Below are 23,431 nucleotides of genomic sequence, written 5' to 3'. Positions count from 1 at the left end.
ATCGAATTTAAAATTTGGGATTTAAAACAAGTAGGCATTTTGACATCCAGGGGCACATGCATTTTTAACAACACGGTTTTACTTTTTCAAAGCACACACTCCGGGAAACCTTGCTTAATAATCAGTGCCATAGACTTGCCCTGATTATCTGCACATCGGTTACTTGCAAGCCTGACCAATAAATCTCTTGCAGTTCGCTCTTGAAGCATGGAATTGGAACTACTGCATTACACCGAACTTGACGTATGTATCCCCCAATGTAAACTTTAATAAGTTACAAAAAAAGTTTTACCTCGCACGAGTATCTTACCTTTGAACGGATCTTTAACAGTAGAAAGCAAAGATGTATCCTGTGATATAGTGATTTTCACATTACTCATATGTGGGCTGACCTCGCAATCATGCTTACATAGCGTTATAAATAAGCTATACATATACCACGCATTGTAGGATGGGCAGCAGTGAAACGGAGTTTCCATGGGTTTTGCAGCCTCGGATACTCGTTCTTGTAGGTGTTTTCCCCACTGGCCATGGACGTAAGAGAGGAGGGGGAGTGTAGTTTTTGATACGGGATAGCATTACTGCTGTACTTAGGGAGGTTATTCCTGGGAATACATCCAGGGAAGTTATTTGGGTGGAACTGAGAAATAAGAAAGGATTGATCATCTCATTGGGATTGCATTACAGATCCCCTAATAGACAGAGGGAAATTGAGAAACAAATTTGTAGGGAGATTTCTGTTAATCTGTAAGAATAATAGGATGGTTATGGTGTGGGACTTTAACTTTCCAAACATAGACTGGACTGCCATAGTGTGAAAGGTTTAGATGGAGAGGAATTTCTTAAGTGTATACAAGACAATTTTCTGATTCAGTATGTGGATGTACCTACTAGGGAAGGTGCAAAACATGACCTCCCCTTGGGAAATAAGGCAGGGCAAGTGACTAAGGTGTCAGTGGGGGAGCACTTTGGGGCCAGCAACCATAATTCTATTAGTTTTGACATAGTGATGGAAAAGGATAGACCAGATCTAAAAGTTAGAGTTCTAAATCGGAGGAAGTCTAATTTTGAAAGTATTAGGCAAGAAGTTTCAAAAGCTGATTGGGGGCAGATCTTCGCAGGTAAAGGGATGGCTGGAAAATGGGAAGTCTTCAAAAATGAGATAATGAGAGTCCAGAGACAATATGTTCTTGTTAAGCTGAAAGGCAAGGCTGTTAGGTGTAGGGAATGCTGGTTGACTACAGAAATTGAGGTTTTGATTAAGAAAAAGAAGTAAGCATATGTCATGTATTGACAGCAGAGATCGAGTGAATCCTGAGAAGAGTATAAAGAGAATACTTAAGAGGGAAATCAGGAGGGAAGAAAGGAGACATGAAATAGCTTTGGCAAATAGGGTTAAGGAGAATCCAAAGGGAGTTTAAAAATATTTTAAGGACAAAAGGATAACTAGGGAGAGAATATGACCCCTCAAAGATCAGCAAGGCAGCCTATGTGTGGAATCACAGGAGATGGGGGAGATGCTAAATGAGTATTTTGCACTAGTGTTTACTGCGGAGAAGGACATGGAAGATATAGAATGTGGAGAAATAGATGGTGACGTCTTGAAAAATGTCCATATTACAGAGGAGGAAGTGCTAGGTGTCTTGAAACCCACTAAAGTGAATAAATCCCCAGGACCTAATCAGGTGTACCCAAGAACTCTGTGGGAAGCTAGGGAAGTGATTCCTGGGCCCCTTGCTGAGATATTTGTATCATTGAAAGTCACAGGTGAGGTGTCAGAAGACTGGAGGTTGGCTAATATAGTGCCACTATTTAAGAAAGGTGGCAAGGAAAAGCCAGGGAACTATAGACCGGTGAGCCTGACATCATTGGTGGGGAAGTTGTTGGAGGGAATTCTGAAGGACAGGGTATTCATGTATTTGAGGAGAAAGTGAGGTCTGCAGATGCTGGAGATCAGAGCTGAAAATGTGTTGCTGGAAAAGCGCAGCAGGTCAGGCAGCATCCAGGGAACAGGAAAATCGACGTTTCGGGCATAAGCCCTTCTTCAGGAATGAGGAAAGTTTGTCCAGCAGGCTAAGATAAAAGGTAGGGAGGAGGTACTTGGGGGAGGGGCGTCGGAAATGTGATAGGTGGAAAGAGGTCAAGGTGAGGGTAGGTCAGACTGGGTGGGGGCGGAGAGGTCGGGAAGAAGATTGCAGGTTAGGCAGGCGGTGCTGAATTCGATGGATTTGACTGAGACAGGGTGGGGGGAGGGGAAATGAGGAAACTGGTGAAATCTGAGTTCATCCCTTGTGGTTGGAGGGTTCCTAGGCGGAAGATGAGGCGTTCTTCCTCCAACCGTCGTTTTGTTGTGGTCTGACGATGGAGGAGTCCAAAGACCTGCATATCCTTGGTGGAGTGGGAGGGGGAATTGAAATGTTGAGCCACAGGGTGGTTGGGTTGGTTGGTCCGGGTGTCCCAGAGGTGTTCTCTGAAACGCTCCGCAAGTAGCCGGCCTGTCTCCCCAATATAGAGGAGGCCACATCGGGTGCAGAGGATGCAATAGATGATGTGTGTGGAGGTGCAGGTGAATCTGTGGCGGATATGGAAGTTTCCTTTGGGGCCTTGGAGAGAGGTGAGGGGGGAGGTGTGGGCGCAATTTTCCCCCCCGACGTGGTCGACGATGCCCTCCACCGCATCTCTTCCACTTCCCGCTCCTCCGCCTTGAGCCCCGCCCCTCCAACCGCCACCAGGACAGAACCCCACTGGTCCTCACCTACCACCCCATCAATCTCCATGTACAACGCATCACCCGCCGTCATTTCCGCCACCTCCAAACGGACCCCACCACCAAAGACATATTTCCCTCCCCTCCCCTATCAGCATTCCATAAAGACCACACCCTCCGTGACTCCCTCGTCAGATCCACACCCCCCACCAACCCAACCTCCACTCCCGGCACCTTCCCCTGCAACCGCAGGAGGTGCAAGACTTGCGCCCACACCTCCCCTCTCACCTCCCTCCAAGGCCCCAAAGGAAACTTCCATATCCGCCACAGATTCACCTGCACCTCCACACACATCATCTATTGCATCCTCTGCACCCGATGTGGCCTCCTCTATATTGGGGAGACAGGACGGCTACTTGCGGAGCGTTTCAGAGAACACCTCTGGGACACCCGGACCAACCAACCCAACCACCCTGTGGCTCAACATTTCAATTCCCCCTCCCACTCCACCAAGGATATGCAGGTCTTTGGACTCCTCCATCATCAGACCACAACAAAACGACGGTTGGAGGAAGAACGCCTCATCTTCCACCTAGGAACCCTCCAACCACAAGGGATGAACTCGGATTTCACCAGTTTCCTCATTTCCCCTCCCCCCACCCTGTCTCAGTCAAATCCATCGAATTCAGCACCGCCTTCCTAACCTGCAATCTTCTTCCCGACTTCTCCACCCCCACTCCAGTCTGACCTATCACCCTCACCTTGACCTCTTTCCACCTATCACATTTCCGATGCCCCTCCCCCAAGTCCCTCCTCCCTACCTTTTATCTTAGCCTGCTGGACAAACTTTCCTCATTCCTGAAGAAGGGCTTATGCCCGAAACATCGATTCTCCTGTTCCCTGGATGCTGCCTGACCTGCTGCGCTTTTCCAGCAACACATTTTCAGCGCTATTCATGTATTTGGAAAGGCAAGGACTGATTAGAGATAGTCAGCATGGCTTTGTGCATTGGAAATCATGTCTCACAAATTTGATTGAGTTCTTTGAAGAAGTAACAATGAGGATTGATGAGGGCAGAGTGGTAGGTGTGATCTGTATGGACTTCAGTAAGGCATTCAACAAGGTTCCTCATGGAAGACTGATTAGCAAGGTTAGATCTCATGGAATACAGGGAGAATGAGTCATTTGGATACAGAACTGGCTCAGTGAGAGTTGCTTTTCAGACTGGAGGCCTGTGACCAGTGGTGTGCCACAAGGATCGATGCTGAGTCCATTGCTTTTCATCATTTATATAAATGTTTTGGATGTTAACATAGAAGGTAAATTAGTAAGTTTGTCGATGACATCACAACTGGAGATATAGTGGACAGCAAAAAAGGTTAGCTCAGAGCTCAAAGGGATCTTGATCAGATGGGCTAATGGGCCGAGGAGTGGCAGATGGAGTTTAATTTAGATAAATGCAAGGTGCTGCATTTTGGTAAAGCAAATCTTAGCAGGACTTATACACTTAATGGTAAGGTCCTGGGGAGTGTTGCTGAACAGAGACCTTGGAGTGCAGGTTCATGGTGCCTTGAAAGTGGAGTCACAGGTAGATAGGATAGAAAAGGAGGCATTTTGTATGCTTTCCTTAATTGGTCAGAGCATTGAGTATAGGAGTTGGGAGATCATATTGCGGCTTTACAGGATATTGGTTCGGCCACTTTTGGCATATTGCATGCAATTCTGGTCTCCTTCCTATTGGTAGAATGTTGTGAAACTTGAAAAGATTTACAAGGATGTTGCCAGGGTTGAAGGATTTGAGCTACCGGGAGAGGCTGAATAGGTTGGGGCAGTTTTCCCAGGAGTGTTGGAGGCTGAGGGGTGATCTTATAAAGGTTCATAAAATCATGAGGGATATGGATTGGATAAATAGACAAAGTATTTTCCCTGGGGTGGGGTGTCCAGAACTAGAGGGCATAGTTTTAGGGCGAGAGGGGAAAGATATAAAAGAGACCTAAGGGGCAAGTTTTTCACACAGAGGATAGTGAGTGTACGGAATGAGCTGCCAGAGGAAATGGTATGATTACAGCATGTAAGAGGCATCTGGATGGTATATGAATAGAGGGGTATCGGCCAAGTGCTGGCAAATGGGACTAGATTAGGTTAGGATATCTGGTGGGCATGGATGAGTTGGACCGAAGGGTATGTTTCCATGCTGTACACCTCTATGACTCTGTGATGGATGACAAAAGCAACATTTCAGTTTGTCAAATTCTATTCTAGGTCAATTTCTGTAGAAAGCTGTTCCATTTAATAAGGTTATGCAGGTGAAATATTATCTTCAAGATTCTGTCGTTTTCTCACTGTAAGTTATGTACTTTCTGTTTCAGGTCGACCATTGGGCTGAGTATCCACATGGTCTTAAAACCTGACCTGAGAAACAAAAGGAGAGCAGCACAGCCTGTCTTTTCTCTCAGATTGTCTTCCCACATCATTTGTTTATCTCTCACCTCTTCCTCATTCCTTGCCCTACCCAAGAATCTTCGAGACAACTTGCCCAAAATCAGGTTGAAATCACTTTGAGAGGAATTAATATCCCCTACCTCTCGCACTATGAACATTGAACACCCGTTTGTGGTAGCGACAGCCAGTATAAATGTAAAATTATCACGGTTAACTTGTTTCTTGTTGGCTCAAGAGTGCATTAACTACATTAGGAAAGTAATGTTTTATTTGTGTCCTGTTGGGTACCTTGCTTGATATTAATTCTGCTAAAATTTGGAAATTTGAGAACATGGAAACAATTGTCTTTGACTAGATTTGACTGCAAAATGAAACACAAGTTTGTCATTGACTGATGTGCTTTATGTAGAGAGTTCGCTTTAAGTCTATTTATCATTGCTTAGTAAACAGTATGGACACAAAATCTAGGCATACATATCACCGAATTTCAAACACTGCACAGTTCTTGAGTCTATATTATAGGAAGGATATAGAGATATTGATACATTTTTAAAAAGATTGACAAATGTGGTAACTGAACAAAGATAATTTACTTCACAAGAGAGGCAAACATACAGGGCTCTTTTCTTTAGATAAGAGACTGCTGAATGGTGATCTGATAAAGGTTGTTAAGATGATAAAGGATTTGATAGGCTGAAGGTAAAAGATAGGGCTTTCACTTATGGAGCAATCCAAGACAAAAAGACAAAAATATAATTCAGTCACTAATAAACCTAACAGCAAAGTTATCTTTACCAAAAGCGTAGTATGAATGTGGAATGCACCTCTGCAATTCTGCAAGTTACAGAATTCTTACCAGTCTCCCGCATTTTATTTATGTCATATGGATAATTTTTTCGTATTGATCAAACAGTTTAAGAATAAGTTTAAGAATGAAATCAAGGCATTTTATTCTTAGTTTTCAAAAGGTTCATTTGGTTTAAAGAGGTGCTTGAAGTTCAGTTCAATTATATTCTAATTATTTGTTCAGGGAATGTGGATGCAGCAAAATAACCACCTGTATTGACATAGTGTCTTTAGCAATGTCAGCATACCAAGATGTTTTACACGAGTGGAAATCTGACCATAATTAGCATTGACCCAACAAAGGAAACATTAGCTAAGGTGGCCAAAACGTTGATAAATATCTAAGGTGGACTTGAAGAAATATGTTAAACAATGACAGAGAAGTGGAAATATTTGCAGAGAGAATTGCAGAGAACAAGGCCTCAAAGACTGAAGGTATGGCCACCAAGGATGGGGTCATGGAAGTGAGTATATACAAAAAGTCAGTCTGTAAGGAATGCAGAGATCATGGAGGATTACAGCATTGCAGAGAAGCTTGCATTACTTGTCCTTGTCTACATCATTATAAATCCTAACTGCTGCTGTCTTTGTGGTCATGATGCTTCCTTCATGGGGCTAGGTATGGACTTCCAGAATACTGATTCAGTAATTGAGAAGCAAGAGTGACTTTTGTCCACGTTGAAATGGATTGTGACTTTCTATTCACACAATATTGGTATTCTTGGCATCCTTGCAGGTAGAGGTTGAGGGAACAGATTTATTGCTAAAATAATCCTCGTGACTTGCAGTAGTGGATCCAATTGATAATGTAACCAGAGTGTGTGAATGACAGGTGGGATTGATTTTGTCTTATAAGCATGAATCACGTATTCAGCTGGAAAATAAATGTAAAAGAACACTCTTCATAGGGTCAGTAGCTGTATTGTGGCTATAGAATACTGGAAAAGATGTTACTACTGACAATATCACTTTAGTTTTTGAAGTTTTGTTTCCTGATATACACCTTTAAAATACACATAAGTTAATTAACTGCTTATTGAAATACAAAGTAAAATTTCAAAATTTGCTGAAGCCACCAAACTTGGAGGAATGGCAAGGAACAAGGATTATATTAATTGACTGTGATAGGATATAGGTCAGGATTATGGGGATGCGGGGGCAGATGAAATTTAATACAGAGAAGTGTGAGGGCATTTATTTTGGGTGAAAAGGATCGGCGGGGTCAATATTGATTTAATGGCATATTTCTAAAGAGTACAAAAGTTGAGAGGGACAGAAGGACTCAGATAGACTTTTGTGAAGTCAGCAGAACATATTGAGGGAGTTAATAGTGAAGCATGTGGAACCCTTGGTTTCGTAAAGAGAAAGAAGTGAGGACTGCAGATGCTAGAGATCAGAGTCAAAAAGTGTGGTGCTGGAAAAGCACAGCAAGTCAGGCAGCATCTGAGGAGCAGGAAAATCGATGATTCGGGCATAAGCGCTTCATCAGAAATGATGGGGGGGGGGCGAGGGGGCTGAGAGATAAATGGGGGGATTGGGGGAAGGTAGCTTCGAAGGTGGTAGGTTGATGCAGGTGAGGGATGATGGTGATAGATTAGAGCGGAGGGTGGAGCGGATAGGTGGGAATGAAGACAGTTTAAGAAGATGTGCCACATTGGATCTGGAATGAGATGGGGGGAGGGGAGATGAGTGTAAGGAACAAAAACAGGGAAGTTATGCAGAACCGTCATAATGGTCTGGTACACCACAATTATGTTTGGTATCCACATCTAGCCACCGCATTTATAAACATACAAACATATAATTTGGAGTCAAAATAGACTATTCAGCCCCTCAAGTCTGTTCCATCATTAGATAAGGCCATGGTTGGTCCGTTTGTGCTCCAAATTCCACTATCCCTGATGATATTTGATTCTCTTGCCTAACAAGAATCTATCTACCTTTGCCTTAAAGATATTCAATGATACTATGAAATCTTCTAAGGCAGAACTTCAAAGTTCCACAACCCTCACAGAAAAAAAACCCTTCATTTCTGTCCTCAAAGTGACCATTAATTTTAAGACAGTTTTTCTTGGTTCTAGACTCACCCACAGGTTTCAACATTCCCTCTCTATCCAACTTGTCTGATCATTCTGGAAGGATGCGTGCTGGTGAGGTTAAAGGAAGATTTATCAAAATAGTTCAAGGGATGAGAGATGTTAGCTACAAGGCTAGAAGAAGCTGTGCTTGTTCTCCTTGGAGAAAAGATGATTTAGGTGGATGTTATGAATAATTTAAATTAGGTAGATAAAGTAAGACTGCTTGTATTATTTAAATGTACAGGTGTAAGATTTTGGCGAAGAATTGCTGGCAATGCCATGGAAAGCAGTGACCAGGATTGGGATTAAAAGCAGTTTTGAGATTCCATGTCCCAGGTGCCAAGACTGAGTACATGTAAGTGTGTCAGTCTCTCTACAGGCCTGTCATTCTGCATGCCTATCACTCTTATGTCCCATGGCAGAGAGGGGACTGCGGAGAGGCATGTTGAAGTCTTAATGACAAGGGTATGCCTGCAATGCAGACCTTGGAAGTCAGGAGGGGGGGATGTGGGGGGGTGGGGGGGGGCACCTGATGTGGATAGGAAAATCCATTCGGGAGATCCCAAGGCCACTTTCCAGTCTGAGCCTCGAGCAGAGTGAACTGCTGAGATTTTCTCCTGCCCTGAACTCAGCCTCTTAATTGAGGTCAGGTAGGAAGTAGCCCTTGAATGGCTAATGATTGGCTCTAGGCCTTACCTGCCTCACACAAAAGTGTGGGTAGGTTGGAGGCTGGTGTGAGGGTGGCAAGAAGACCATCTGGAAATAGTACAGACCCTCCCACCTGCAAACCTGTAATGGAGGACCTTACTCCCCATGGGAAAAAAAATCAGCTCAATTTTCTTGGAAGGCACTGACAAATTAAAGAGAAAGGGAAAACAGCTCCCTGCTCACTCTCACCATTAGCAAGCACACAGCTGTAACCACAGCAATTTTCTTGCCCCAAATGCCCTTAAGCATTTTGGAATGTCAACAAAACAGGGGAAAAAAAACGAGCAGACAACTTACAAAAACAACCTAATCTTCAAAACAAACTTTCACAAACACCACCTGGACCAAATGAAACCAAAACAGATCTCCCTATCAAAGTTATGGTACAACAATTAATGCACAAACCTAGTCAATCAAATAAGAACTGATTATATTACAAGTGCGGTAAAGGCCCCGGTCGTTAGTATAAATCTCATTGTAGAACAATTTTATTTTGATCAGCTGGAAACTGTGAAAATTCATTAGGCTTAATATTCTTTAAACTAAAAATTCTATGAAGGTATAATATCAGTTTCTGACTGAAGAATAAGTGACAGACATGCTTCAAGAATTTCATCCATTCAGATAGTGAAAAGGCTATATAAATTATAGGAGGCGTTCTAAGTTCAGTCAGTCATTAGGACACATCAGTCGATGAAGAAAATGGTAAACTGAGCTATATTGGCAAATCAGTAAAACAAATGTGTGGGGCAGTCATCTTGACATTGTATAATGCTTTGGTCAGGCTGCAACTTTAATATTGCATTCAATTCTGGCTGCTGAGAAGCAAGAGAAATATCAAAAACCTGGAAAAGAACCTGTCACGGTGTAAAATTATTGTGTATGAATAACAGATAAGAACTTGCAAACCAATCTTGCAAGGTAGGAATGGAGACAGATCTTAGAATGATAAAACAATTGAACGATAGAGCACAGAAGAGGGTCCTTTGGCACCTTTTGCCTGTGTCAGCTGTTCGGTAGAGTATTCAATTAACTCCACACCCTCACTTTTTCCCATTTTTTTTTCCCTTTCAAAAATGTATTTCATTGTTTTTGAATGTCATTACTGAATCTGTTTCCAACACCTTTTCAGCCTATATATTCCAGATCATTGCCATCTCTGAATCTTTTGTCAAGCGTCTTAAATTTTTGTCTTCTGGTTACTGATTTTTCTGCCACTAGAAATAATTTAACTTTATTTATTCTTTCAGAACCATTCATAATTTCAAACAAGGAGAAGGTAAGGACTGCAGTTTGTTGGAGATCAGAGTTGACAGTGTGGTGCTGGAAAAGCACAGCAGGTCAGGCAGCATCTGAGGAGTAGGAGAATCAACATTTCGGGCATAAGCCCTTCATCAGGAACCATAATTTCAAACAAGTCTATCATAAATCCTCATAACGTTCTTTGCTGTAAGGAGAAAAGCCCTGGCTTCAAAAAAATGAGTACCCTCAAATTTGGAGTTAAAAGTTATGAAGAAACAATGCAGAATAAAAAGGTTTGAAGCCAAGCATTGCTTCAAATCAAATCGTGTGAGTCGGACAAAGGAATTGTGGATACAAGCATAGAACATTACAGCGCAGTACAGACCCTTCAGCCATTGATGTTGCGCCAACCTGTGAAACCAAAAGAAGCCCATCTATCCTACACTATTCTATTTTCATCCATATGTTAATTAAATGACCATTTTAATGCTCTTAAAGTTGGCGAATCTACTAGTGTTGCAGGCATTGCTTTCCATGCTCGACTACTATCTGAGTAAAGAAACTACCTCTGACATCTGTCTTATATCTATCACCTCTCAATATAAAGCTATGTCCACTTGTGCTAGCCATCACCATCCAAGAAAATGTCTCTCACTGTCCACCCTATCTAACCCTCTGACTATCTTTTATGTCTCAATTAAGTCGCCTCTCAACCTTCTCTATCGCGAAAACAGCCTCAAGTCCCTCAATGTTTCCTCATAAGACCTTCACTCCATAGCAGGCAACATCCAAGTACATTTCCTCTGAACTATTTCCAAACCTTCCACATCCTTCCTATAACGCAGTGACCCGAACTATACACAACACTTCAAGTGCGGACGCACCAGAGTTTTGTACAGCTGCAGCCTGACCTGGTGGCTCCGAAACTCAATCCCTCTACCAATAAAAGCTAACACACCGTATGCCTTCTTAACAACCCTATCAACCTGGGTGGCAACTTTCAGAGATCTATATACATGCACACCGAGATCTCTTTGCTAACAAAGGACAAGTTCAGGATTGTTATCATAAAGTATTTTTTTCTAAAAGAAGGTGATTATTACTCAGGATAGTTTTCTTGGTAGTGCGATAGAAAAACAAAAAGTCAAAGTCTGTCAAGACACTTTGGCACAATGATAAGAGATGTTGGATGTTTCCGTAGATAAATGAAGTGACTGGCCCCCTTCATCTGTGCATCTCCATGATGTAGGGTGCGCACTTACTCTCTCTAAAGGATTTACCTGATTTATTTCAATGCAGAAAGCAAGACTCAGATCATTAGAGCCATGATTTGATTCTGATATACATGCAGGTTGAGCTATGGTTGGAATTTAACTGGTTAAATAGACTGATGGCTATCATTAATACGATTCTTGATGCTTTTCAAATCAGTGCCTTGTTTCTTGTTAGAGTCAAGGAAAATAGGAGCAAATTACGATAGATGCTGGAATCTGTACTGAAAACAAAAATATGTTAGAGATCACAGGGGGTCTGGCAGCACCCATGGAAAGAAAGAAAGCTAATATTTCGAGTCTAGATGACTCTTCATAAGAGCTGTGAAACAATCCTTGACATTGATGCATATAAATCAAGATTAGAGTGGTGCTGGAAAAGCACAGCATCCAAGGAGCAGGAGAATCGATGTTTCGGGCAAAGGCCCCTCATCTGGAATGCCCGAAATGTCAATTTTCCTGCTCCTCGGATGCTGCCTGACCTGCTGTGCTTTTCCAGCACCACTCTAATCTTGACTCTAATCTCCAGCATCTGCAGTACCCACCTCCACCTACTGATACATATAAAGAAATTAGTACAGATCAAATGCTTTGTCAAAAAGGTATGTTTTAAGTAGTGCTGTAAATGAGGAAAGAGATAAAGAGGTTTTTGTAAGATATTGGTGAGATTAGGACATAAGGTGCAGCAACCAGCAGCAAAGAGATTAACATAGGGGCATAAAAAAGACCAGAATCGGAGAAGTTCAGCAATTCTGATGAGTTGTAGCACTGGTAGAGGTTGCAGAGATAGATAGGAACATTTGTAAATGAGGCGATAACTTTGAGATCAAAGTATTGCTAGATTCAAAACCAATGTATTTACCTTGTGTTTCTGAGGAGCAGCATGAGACTAAGGATGAAAAAGAGGTATTGTGGCTTTGACTGGATGGGTAAGAATTCAGTCAAGTGAAGGAAGTCTGACTAAACAGGAAAACAGAGGAGAGGTCTTGAAGGAGGATTTTGTAGTCAACCATGTTGAAAATTATAACAAGGTCATGGAGGCTGAGAAAGAAAAGTAAGCCACATTCTCAATTAGGAATGTTTGGTACTATAATGGAGCAGAAACCTGATTAAAGAGATTCAAAGAGGGCAATGTGCAATTATGGTAGGTTTTGATTTGGAAGGTTCCAAATCATTGAAGGTGTCTGCAGAAGAAAATGAAGTTAGTGATGAGGCCAGATATTGCAAGGACTGAAAGTTCAAGGGTGAGATTTCTAAATCATGGTAACAGCCATTTTAATAAGAGACTAGGAGGAACAATCTCAGCTAGCATGGTCCAGAAAGTGAATTGGAGTTTAGTGTGCATCAGGTGAAAGGGTGCAGGAGATGGTTCTTAAGGATAAGGTGAAATTCAACATCAGAGTTCAAGCAGGGGCTAGCTTGAAGTAGGACTGGCTTAGTAAGCACAAAGTTAAAGATCAACAACACCAAGTTATATCCTCTATATTGGGGAGACAGGCCGGCCTCCTCTATATTGGGGAGACAGGCCGGCTACTTGCGGAGTGTTTCAGAGAACACCTCTGGGACACCCGGACCAACCAACCCAACCACCCTGTGGCTCAACATTTCAATTCCCCCTCCCACTCCACCAAGGATATGCAGGTCTTTGGACTCCTCCATCGCCAGACCACAACAAAATGACGGTTGGAGGAAGAGCGCCTCATCTTCCGCCTAGAAACCCTCCAACCACAAGGGATGAACTCGGATTTCACCAGTTTCCTCATTTCCCCTCCCCCCACCTTGTCTCAGTCAAATCCATCGAATTCAGCACCGCCTTCCTAACCTGCAATCTTCTTCCCGACCTCTCCGCCCCCACCCCAGTCTGACCTATCACCCTCACCTTGACCTCTTTCCACCTATCACATTTCCGACGCCCCTCCCCCAAGTCCCTCCTCCCTACCTTTTATCTTAGCCTGCTGGACAAACTTTCCTCATTCCTGAAGAAGGGCTTATGCCCGAAACACGATTCTCCTGTTCCCTGGATGCTGCCTGACCTGCTGCGCTTTTCCAGCAACACATTTTCAGCTATATATCTGCCACATCTGCTTCCAGGTTCATAGATCTCTGAAAGTTGCCAACCAAGTTGTTAGGGGTGTTGTGAAGGCACACGGTGTGTTAGCTTTTATTGGTAGAGGGATTGAGTTTTGGAACCATGAGATCATGCTGCAGCTGTACAAAACTGTGGCGAGGCCACATTTGGAGTATTGTGTACAGTTCTGGTCATTGAATTATAGGAAGGATGTGGAAGCTTTGGAAAGGGTTCAGAGGAGATTTACTAAGGTGTTGCCTGGTTTGGAGGGAAGGTCTTATGAGGAAAGGTTGAGAGACTTGAGGCTGTTTTCATTAGAGAGAAGGTTGAGAGATAACTTAATTGAGAGATATAAGATAATCAGAGGGTTAGATAGGTTGGACAGTGAGAGTTTTTTTCCTTGGATGGTGATGGCTAGCACAAAGGGACATAGCTTTAAATTGAGGATTGATGGATATAGGACAGATGTCAGAGGTAGTTTCTTTACTCAGAGAGTAGTAGGGGTGTGAAACGCACTGCCTGCAACAGCAGTAGACTCTCCAACTTTAAGGGCATTTAAGTGGTCACCTGATAAACATATGGACAAGAATGGAATAGTGAAGGTTAGATGGGCCTCAGATTGGTTCCACAGGTCAGCGCAACATCGAGGGCCAAAGGGCCTGTCATGTTCTATGTTCTAACCTCCGGATACACCGCATCATCCTCCGCCATTTCCAACACCAATAAACAGACCCCACTGCCAGTGATATATTTCCCACCCCACCTCTATCTACATTCTGTAAAGACCATTCCCTCCATGACTCTCTTTTCAGGTCCACGACCCCCACCAACCCAACTTCCTCTCCCGGCACCTTCCCCTGTCACCGCAAAAATTGCAAAACCTGTGTCCACACCTCCCCTCTCACCTCCATCCAAGGCCCCAAAGGATCCTTCCACATCCGTCAGAGATTTACTTGCACTTCCACACATGTCATTTACTGTATCAGTTGTTCCTGATGTGGTGTCCTCTACAATGGGGAGATAGGATGCCTACTTGGAGAACGCTTCAGAGAACATCTCTGGGACACACACACGAAGCAACTCCACCGCCCCATGGCCAAACACTTTAACTCTCCCTCCTACTCCCCCAAAGACATGCAGGTCCTGGGCCTCCTCCATCGCCAAACCCTTACCACCTGCCACCTGTAGGAAGAATGCCTCATGTTCCGCCTTGGCACCCTGCAACTATATGGGATCAATGTGGATTTCATCAATTTCCTCATTTCCCCGCCTTATTCCAGATCCAACTTCCAACTCAGCACCGACCTATCTGACCTCTCTTAACTGTCCATCTTCCTGCACACCTATCCGCTCCACCCTCCTCTCCGACCTATCACCTTCATACCCATCTTCATCTACCTATCACACACTCAGCTACTTTCCCCGCCCCCAGCTCCATCCCCCTCCCATTTTTATCTTAGTCCCGTTGGCCCACAATCATTGATTCTCCTGCTCCTCGAAAGCTGCCTGACTGGCTGTGCTTTTCCAGCACCATACTCTCAACTCTGATCTCCAGCATCTGCAGTTCTCACTTTTACCAAGTTATTTATACGTATAATCTGGTGTTGTGTGTTTTTTAACCCAGTCCAACACCAGCTCTTCCACATCATTAGTAAGCACAGGAAGGGAGAAAAGTTGCAGAGAAATCTAAAAGAATGGTTTCAGTTTTATTGGTGCTCATGACCATGAGCTCCTAGTGGTTGTTGGAATTATGAGTACCCTGGTGGAATGGAAGGGGGAGGAGGCAGGGCAGTGATCTCCAGGCAAGCTGCAAGCAGCCCTCCCTACTTCAGGAGTTGCTGCCTGTGGAGAACCTCCTTCCCTCCATTCCTCCATCATCCTTTGCCACGAGGTGGCTTGCCTATAAGATCCTTTTTAGTTTAAGCCTCCTTCTGACTTCTCTCTTTATTAATTCTCTCCTGCAGCCAGTTGCTTTTTTAAAAGAAGTCTTTGATTGGTTGACCAATTTTCAGGGCCATCCCCACCCCCTGCTGATCATCCTTAATTTGACACCCTGTGAGGGGCAGTTTTGGGCAGGAACCAGTCTTTACCAGTGTTTGAAGCCCTGGAGGGAACATCTTGTCCTTGGTGCTTTAAATGGAATGGGTTCATAGCAAACTGCCGCCGCGATATTAACCGCTACCTGAACTCCCCCACCCCTCCCACCCACTCCAACCTCTCACCCTCGGAACGCGCAGCCCTCCACTCCCTCCGTTCCAACCCCAACCTCACCATCAAACCAGCTGACAAGGGAGGCGCAGTGGTAGTTTGGCGCACTGACCTTTACACCGCTGAGGCCAAACGCCAGCTCGCAGATACCTCCTCCTACCGTCGCCTTGACCATGACCCCACCCCCCACCACCAAACCATCATCTCCCAGACCATCCATAACCTCATCACCTCAGGGGACCTCCCATCCACCGCCTCCAACCTCATAGTCCCACAACCCCGCACCGCTCGTTTCTACCTCCTGCCCAAAATCCACAAACCTGACTGCCCCGGACGACCCATCGTCTCAGCCTGCTCCTGCCCAACCGAACTCATCTCGGCATACCTCGACACGGTCCTGTCCCCATTAGTCCAAGAACTCCCCACCTACGTTCGTGACACCACCCACGCCCTCCACCTCCTCCAGGATTTCCGCTTCCCCGGTCCCCAACGCCTCATCTTCACCATGGACATCCAGTCCCTGTACACCTCCATCACCCATCACGAAGGACTCAAAGCACTCCGCTTCTTCCTTTCCCGCCGTACCACCCAGTACCCTTCCACCGACACCCTCCTTCGACTGACCGAACTGGTCCTCACCCTGAACAACTTTTCTTTCCAATCCTCCCACTTTCTCCAAACAAAAGGAGTAGCCATGGGCACCCGCATGGGCCCCAGCTATGCCTGACTCTTCGTAGGGTATGTGGAACAATCCATCTTCCGCAACTACACTGGCCCCACCCCCCATCTTTTCCTTCGCTACATTGATGACTGTATCGGCGCTACCTCGTGCTCCCACGAGGAGGTTGAACAGTTCATCCACTACACTAACACCTTCCACCCCAACCTCAAATTCACCTGGACAGTCTCGGACTCCTCCCTCCCCTTCCTAGACCTTTCTGTTTCTATCTCAGGCGACCGAATCAACACGGACATCTACTACAAACCAACCGACTCCCACAGCTACCTGGACTACACCTCCTCCCATCCTGCCCCCTGTAAAAACGCCATCCCATTCTCCCAATTCCTTCGTCTCCGCCGCATCTGCTCCCAGGAGGACCAGTTCAAAATACGTACAACACAGATGGCCTCCTTCTTCAAGGACCGCAATTTCCCCCCCGACGTGGTCGACGGTGCCCTCCACCGCATCTCCTCCACTTCCCGCTCCTCCGCCCTTGAGCCCCGCCCCTCCAACCGCCACCAGGACAGAACCCCACTGGTCCTCACCTACCACCCCACCAATCTCCATGTACAGCGCATCATCCGCCGTCACTTCCGCCACCTCCAAACAGACCCCAGCACCAAGGATATATTTCCCTCCCTTCCCCTATCAGCTTTCCGTAGAGACCACTCCCTCCGCGACTCCCTTGTCAGATCCACACCCCCCACCGACCCAACCTCCACTCCCGGCACCTTCCCTTGCAACCGCAGGAGGTGCAACACTTGCGCCCACACCTCCCCCCTCACTTCTCTCCAAGGCCCCAAAGGAAACTTCCATATCCGCCACAGATTCACCTGCACCTCCACCCACATCATCGACTGCATCCGCTGCAGCCGGTGTGGCCTCCTCTATATTGGGGAGACAGGCCGCCTACTTGCGGAGCGATTCAGAGAGCACCTCTGGGCCACCCGGACGAACCAACCCAACCAACCTGTAGCACAGCATTTCAACTCCCCCTCCCACTCCACCGAGGATATGCAGGTCATTGGACTCATCCACCGCCAAACCACAACAACCCGACGGTCGGAGGAGGAGCGTCTTATCTTCCGACTGGGAACCCTCCAACCGCAGGGGATGAACTTGGACTTCACCAGTTTCTTCATCCCCCCTCCCCCCACCTTGTCTCAGCCGGATCCCTCCAGCCCGGCACCGCCTTCCTGACCTGCAGTCTTCTTCTTGACCTCTCCGCCTCCATCCTACTCCGACCTATCACCCTCACCTTGACCTCTTTCCACCTATCACATTTCCAACGCCCCTCCTCCAAGTCCCTCCTCCCTACCTTTTATCTTCTCCTGCTGAACACTCTCTGCTCATTCCTGAGGAAGGGCCTGTGCCCGAAACGTCGAATCTCCTGTTCCCTGGATGCTGCCTGACCTGCTGTGCTGTTCCAGCAATAAAGTTTCAACTCTATTTTCTAACACTCATTCAATTACACCAAATCCTTCTATAATGCATGGATCTTCCATTAAGTTTTGTAATAGAGATTGGCATGGGCTATACGTCTTGTACAGTGCACCTGGATAATTAGCTTTTTTAAACTTGATTTAAAGAATTTTTCCTAAAGGCAGTTATAGCAGAACTACAGCTGTTATCTTCCTCTTTGACTATATTTAAACAGACGTGTTCCAGCTTGTGACCATTTACTGGCATATAGTTTTGTTTTGCATGCCAAAAATGTGCACTTAAAAATGTAGCCCATGTGTGGATAAATGTAAAATCACTGAAACATTGTCACATGCCATGAAACACTGCTCAGCTTAAAAACAAATATCACCAGGTTAGATTATAAAATCATAAGCATTGTTTTTTGAAAAGAGGAATGTTACTGTGAATACAAAGGGTAAAGTTATGAAACTACTAATAAAGTAAGGTCTTTAAAATGCTGTTAATTTTAACCTGTGAATGGTGCTATAAGTCAACATTGACTGCTATTCAATGTCTCAGGATTGTTGCCTAAGGCCATCTAATATCCTAGGGTTATTGTTATAGCCAACTATATAACATAAGTGACCCAGTGTCGGTTTGTCAGAAGTTTGAAAACTCCTTATTTGGCTTTAGTTTCTCTCTAAGAATTAATTAAATGACTGCTGCCAATAGCAATTGCATTTATTCAGGCTGTTCATTTTCACCATTGCTGGTCTCTGTGAATTTTCTGCAGACTTTGGGAAAGTTTGTGGCTAGAATGATGTCATTGAATTTTGTAGCAACTTCTTTCAGGTAAGAATTTCCATTATATCCTAACTGAGAGTGATTCTGCATTAATTATACCATTACCATGTAGAACCAATTCTATCCAAGGTTCTTTAATAAATGGAATATGAAAATGCTGAAATCTGTTAAATTAAATCAACAATACTTGATGGAGAGCTTCTAGAACATACATTTATTGAGAGAGAAAGCATAATAGAACTCTGTCTGTTACTTGCTTCTTTGGTCATCTGACTGCTGTACATCAGCTCATCTGCTGCTCATTTATCTGTTACATCTAGGCTTAACTATGTCAATGCTCTCTTGGTTGCTCTCCTAATTTCTCCCCTTTATAAACAAGTACTTATCCAAATTCTGCTTCTCATTTCCTCACTAACACCAAATTCTTATCCATCAGTCCTATGCAAGCTGGGCTACACTGGCTCCTTGTTGGGAGCACCTTTGACTTAAAAAGTTGTTTGCAATTCCCTCCATGGCATTGCTCCTCATACACTCTGTAATACCTTCCAGATCTGCAGCCCTCTGAGGTTTCTGCACTCTCCTAATTCTAGCCTTTTTTGAATGCCAATCTTTATTGTTTCACGTTTGGCAGCCATACCTTTAGCTGCCTAGGCTGCAAGCTCTGGAACTTCCTCAATGAATCTTTTCCACCTCTCCACATCACTATCGTCGTTGACTTTATGTAGTTCAAAACAGTAGTCAGTTTCACACAATAAGATCATTGTTATTACCATTCAAGTAGAGTGAGCTTTTGGTAGCAGCACTCTCACTGAGAAGGTGTAGGGTTCAAATCGTGCTCTAGACAGGCCTTTGAGTGGATCAAAATATCAGGTCTGGATTAACACATAAAATGACACTTGCATCAAACGTCTTTACCTTCTTCACTGTTCTTTGGGTTTGTAAAGATCACAAAACTCTTACTGTGTACAGGACTAACTATAATAAAACAAAGAACTCTGTATGCTGGAAATCTGAAAAACAGAAGTTGCTGAAGACATTCAGGAGGTGTGGCAGAATCTGTGGAGAGAAATCAGAGTTAACGTTTTGAGTCTTTTCACTCTTAATTCTGAAGAAGGGTCACTGGACTCAAAACGTTAACTCTGCTTTCTCTCCACAGATGCTAAATTTCGGTTTTTCGAACTAACATATTGTCTGAAATGAAGATGGTTACAAGCACAGACGGAGTGTTCACAGCGAAACCTGTCAGACTGTCAATAACAAATGTTAATCAGTATGCAATCCTACAACTTAACGGTCTTATCCAGCAGAATATACAAAAATATCATTAATCAGTCATTGAACAAGCAATGTTGACAAGGATAGTGGGAAATCTCATTACTATCTTTAAAGAGATCCAAGAGTTTTTAATTGAGGTAAAACAGGGGTGACGAAGTTAACCAACAGGTTGTTTCGCAGCTTAAATATTTTAAAGAGACTGGAAGCCTTTAATTTAAACTTCTTTTGAGGTTTTGCACGTTTTGGAATTTTGACAACTGAAGTGAGCTGAGCTTCAGCTTCAGGGGGTAGTTAAGCATCTTTGCAGAACATCTTGGGGGAGGGGGTCAGAAGAAACAATAATAGTTTCCCCAGTGGCCTCTCCTTCACGTAGGTCCCCAGGGTCCAGGATCAGACCATACCAGCAAGAATTGAGCCATAATCACATCCCTGAGGATCCGACTCCTTTCCTGCGGAATCAGTGCCCCTGACCTCTTAGGTTGGACAAAAATGCATTCCTGCATCAGGATTGATGTCCACCCTCCACACACAAACACACACACCCCATCCCAGCACCCAAGATCAGACTGTACCATTGAAATCATGGGTGGAACAGATCTACTCCCATGACTCGCCCTGGAGTGCTCCCTTCCTGACTGTCAATCAGGCTGACTTCTAGATGGCGAAACCACCAACGCAAAAAGATGCACACTGTCGTGGAGAGCCGAGACCTCCGGTGTTCCTGCCTGAAACTCCAGTCTACAGAACCTGACCTTGTTAATATCCAGCCTGAAGGAGGTGAGGATCATTGTCAGGCCTCCTTCAGATCAAAACAGATCGAGGACTGATGCAAGCCCCACCTGTAAGGTGAAGTGCAAACAGCATTCAATTCCCTGGTGAGCTCATTTGCATAACTATTAACAACACCAGGTGTATGCTCAGCCAGGTCCATGGGGACGCTGATGGTGAACCAGGCGGATTGCATGCGAGGCAATTTTAAAGGGTTGAAGACAATTAAAGGGGAGTGTCACTGCAATGTGGGAAAGAAAATCTGCAAAGCTTTGAAAAGCTTTCAAAAGCAACTAAATCCAGCAGCAGCTGAAAGGGCTGGAGTTTTAGAAGCATTAGACAAAATAACAAGAACCTGGATGTCTGGACGGCTATTGATCAACTCTTCTGACCTTGTTTGCTAACTGCTGAGTTTGATGCAATGCCTCAAATGCTTGCAAGGGAGGGTTTCAACACCTTCACAGTAGATCAACATTGAAAAGAGCTGCAAGGAAGTGTAGCCACATTCTAGGTACTGTCCCTGCAAGTGCCAGCCCCATGGTGTGTGGGTAGCTGCACATGTCCTTGCAGCAGATAGAATATCAATGTATCTGATTAAGGCCCTGTAAAGCTAAATTGTTATGTAATTGTGTCATCATCTACAAACTTCATTGGTGGCATTTTGGTGACTGCAGCCAGAGAACGTAATCTGCACTGCATTGTTTCATTCAATATTATATGCATTGAAAAGCCTGTAAAACTGTTAGCTTCGTATTGGAAGGTGGACTGGTGTAGCTTCTTTTTGAAAAGAGGAACATCTGTTGATGTTACCTCTGACAATCATGACATTATCTCATCTCCTTACAGAAACAGCCTGGAAGGTATTGCAAGCATGGACCACCTCAAAAACGTGACAACAGCAATCCAAAAATCATTTATCGGTTAACTTCCGAAATGACCCACCTGATGACCCAAAGCTCATGCTTGCATTTCATGTCCAATGGCTGGAAAATGGTGTGAAGGCCTTGCCTGCCCATTTTTATATATTGAAATGTTGTGCTATTTGTCTTTCAATGGCCACCCTGGATCCACTCAGAAATTTGGATGGAGAAAATAGAAGCAGAATTAATTTTCCCTCATTTTTGCATCTTGTCGGGAACCAATCGGGTGTAATAAATACCAAACTCATTTGTGGCATTTGCAAAAGGAACAGGATGCTTTGGCCCAGTATAAAACACCTCCTTTAGAAGGTGAAGTGAAATCTGAGGTAAAAAGAATGCATAGGAATTCATTTTAGATCAAGCTGCTAAAGGGGATTTTGCCTTAGTAACTTTCTCCCAGTGGATAATAGACTTTTTCTGGTACACGTGAGAACAGCAATTGTAAGAGTTTATTTTTAGAACAGCTATGTCTTCTAAAGCAGAAAAAAATCCTATAAATTGATGGCTGAGACATTTAAAGCTTCCAGAACGTTTCTATGTTTGAAGTATAATAAACAAGTCAGTGCAACTCTTTCCACGATTTAAGATATTCTTTCATCAGAGGAATCAGAGAAAATGCCAACGAGATAGTTGTGGAACTGTATTTTGAAAGCACAGCAATGATGTAACTACGATCTTTTTAAAGACAAACCCACAAAAGAAACTAATTTAGGAGACCGCATTTTTCAGGCAAAGAATCTAGAGACTTTAACCGCCACATAGAGCTACTACATGTGGGTCTATGCCAGTATTGTGGTCATCCAGTAAGCTATGCTATAGATGATGTATTTAGCAAGGTGTTACAAGTGTGAAAAATGAATTGAAATGAGTAAAAAAAATTGTAAGCAACAATTCATATAGATTTATAAAAAAACATTGATTTATTTTTAAAGATATATTTAACATAAGGTCGACCTTAGGTTATTTGAGAACAACATTATTTGCCTGCACGAACATTGTACCATTCAATTAAGCATGTGTCACACTCTCAGATGAAATTGCAGCTTGCAAATTGTGTTCTGTGATATTTAATATTATTCAGAATTTCCTTTTACAATGAAAGGTACCAGTAACTTGGGATTATTATATACCTCAGATTCAAATCATGAAATAATAGTTCGATTGGGAGGAACTGAAGTAATGAACACTTTGATTTTTATGGTTTGAATTTGAAAAGAAAAACTGGAAGAAAATCAGGAATAAACAGGAAATATATGCACAATCATAGTGTTGTATGGGCTGTCAAAATAATGGTGGGGCTATCTGCGATTGCTGTGTTCATGTGCAAATGCTACAGTAAACCTCAGTCAAGGAAACGTCTTGCTTAAATGCAGAAATTCGGTTGTTGTTGTCTGAGATGGGCTCATGCTTCGCTGTTGACTTCTTGGCTTCTTGTTTAGTTCACTGTTCTAATATGGAGTGACGTTGCTGTAGTTGCGAATTAGGTACAACGAGATGCATGTCAACAAAAGTAAAGCTGGGGGGCATTTCATTCTGGGTCATCATATAAGGTCTTAATTAACAGCCAGTCAATCTTTTTTGCAATGTAAAATAACTGTTGCAAATTCAAGTTTTAATTATTGCTGGACATTCTAGAACTGTAAAATTTTAAATTTACATTTTTCCTTTTTACTTACTGTCTCTTTTCTCTCTTTTAATCCAGTCTTTTGTCTGTTCCCTTTATTTCATTTCTGTACCCAATTCAGCATGGATATCACCAAATCCAATTTACTCTTCCTTCCAATCTTCATAATCATTGAAATGATTTGTGTCTAGATCAGGTTCTAGATATCTGCTTTACCTCATTGTTGTGCTATCAGCTCACACTTAGACCAACTTTCAGCGAGACGTGATGGCATAGTTCTACTATCCAAAACTCACGTAGTGTTCTGGTGTCCTGATTTGAATCTGACTACGGCAGATGGTGGAA

The 23,431-nt window shown here is 43.7% G+C and overlaps 1 protein-coding gene across 1 annotated transcript in view; it reads right to left on the bottom strand.

Moving 5' to 3' along the window:
• Positions 1–331, bottom strand: part of LOC122539965 (zinc finger protein 652-like) — a 68,255-nt gene extending 67,924 nt beyond the window's left edge. The window contains exon 1 of the mRNA XM_087977887.1: positions 311–331. The gene's annotated coding sequence lies outside the window, so the exon portion shown is untranslated. The remainder of the gene's footprint in view (positions 1–310) is intronic.
• Positions 332–23,431: the final 23,100 nt, after the last annotated feature.

Source organism: Chiloscyllium plagiosum, unplaced genomic scaffold, assembly GCF_037043375.1.
Source record: "Chiloscyllium plagiosum isolate Xiang-an unplaced genomic scaffold, Cpla_swu_hap1 HiC_scaffold_32, whole genome shotgun sequence".
Lineage (NCBI taxonomy): Eukaryota > Metazoa > Chordata > Chondrichthyes > Orectolobiformes > Hemiscylliidae > Chiloscyllium > Chiloscyllium plagiosum.
Note: the sequence above shows the minus strand (reverse complement) of the source record. Positions and strands in the feature narration are given on the sequence as shown.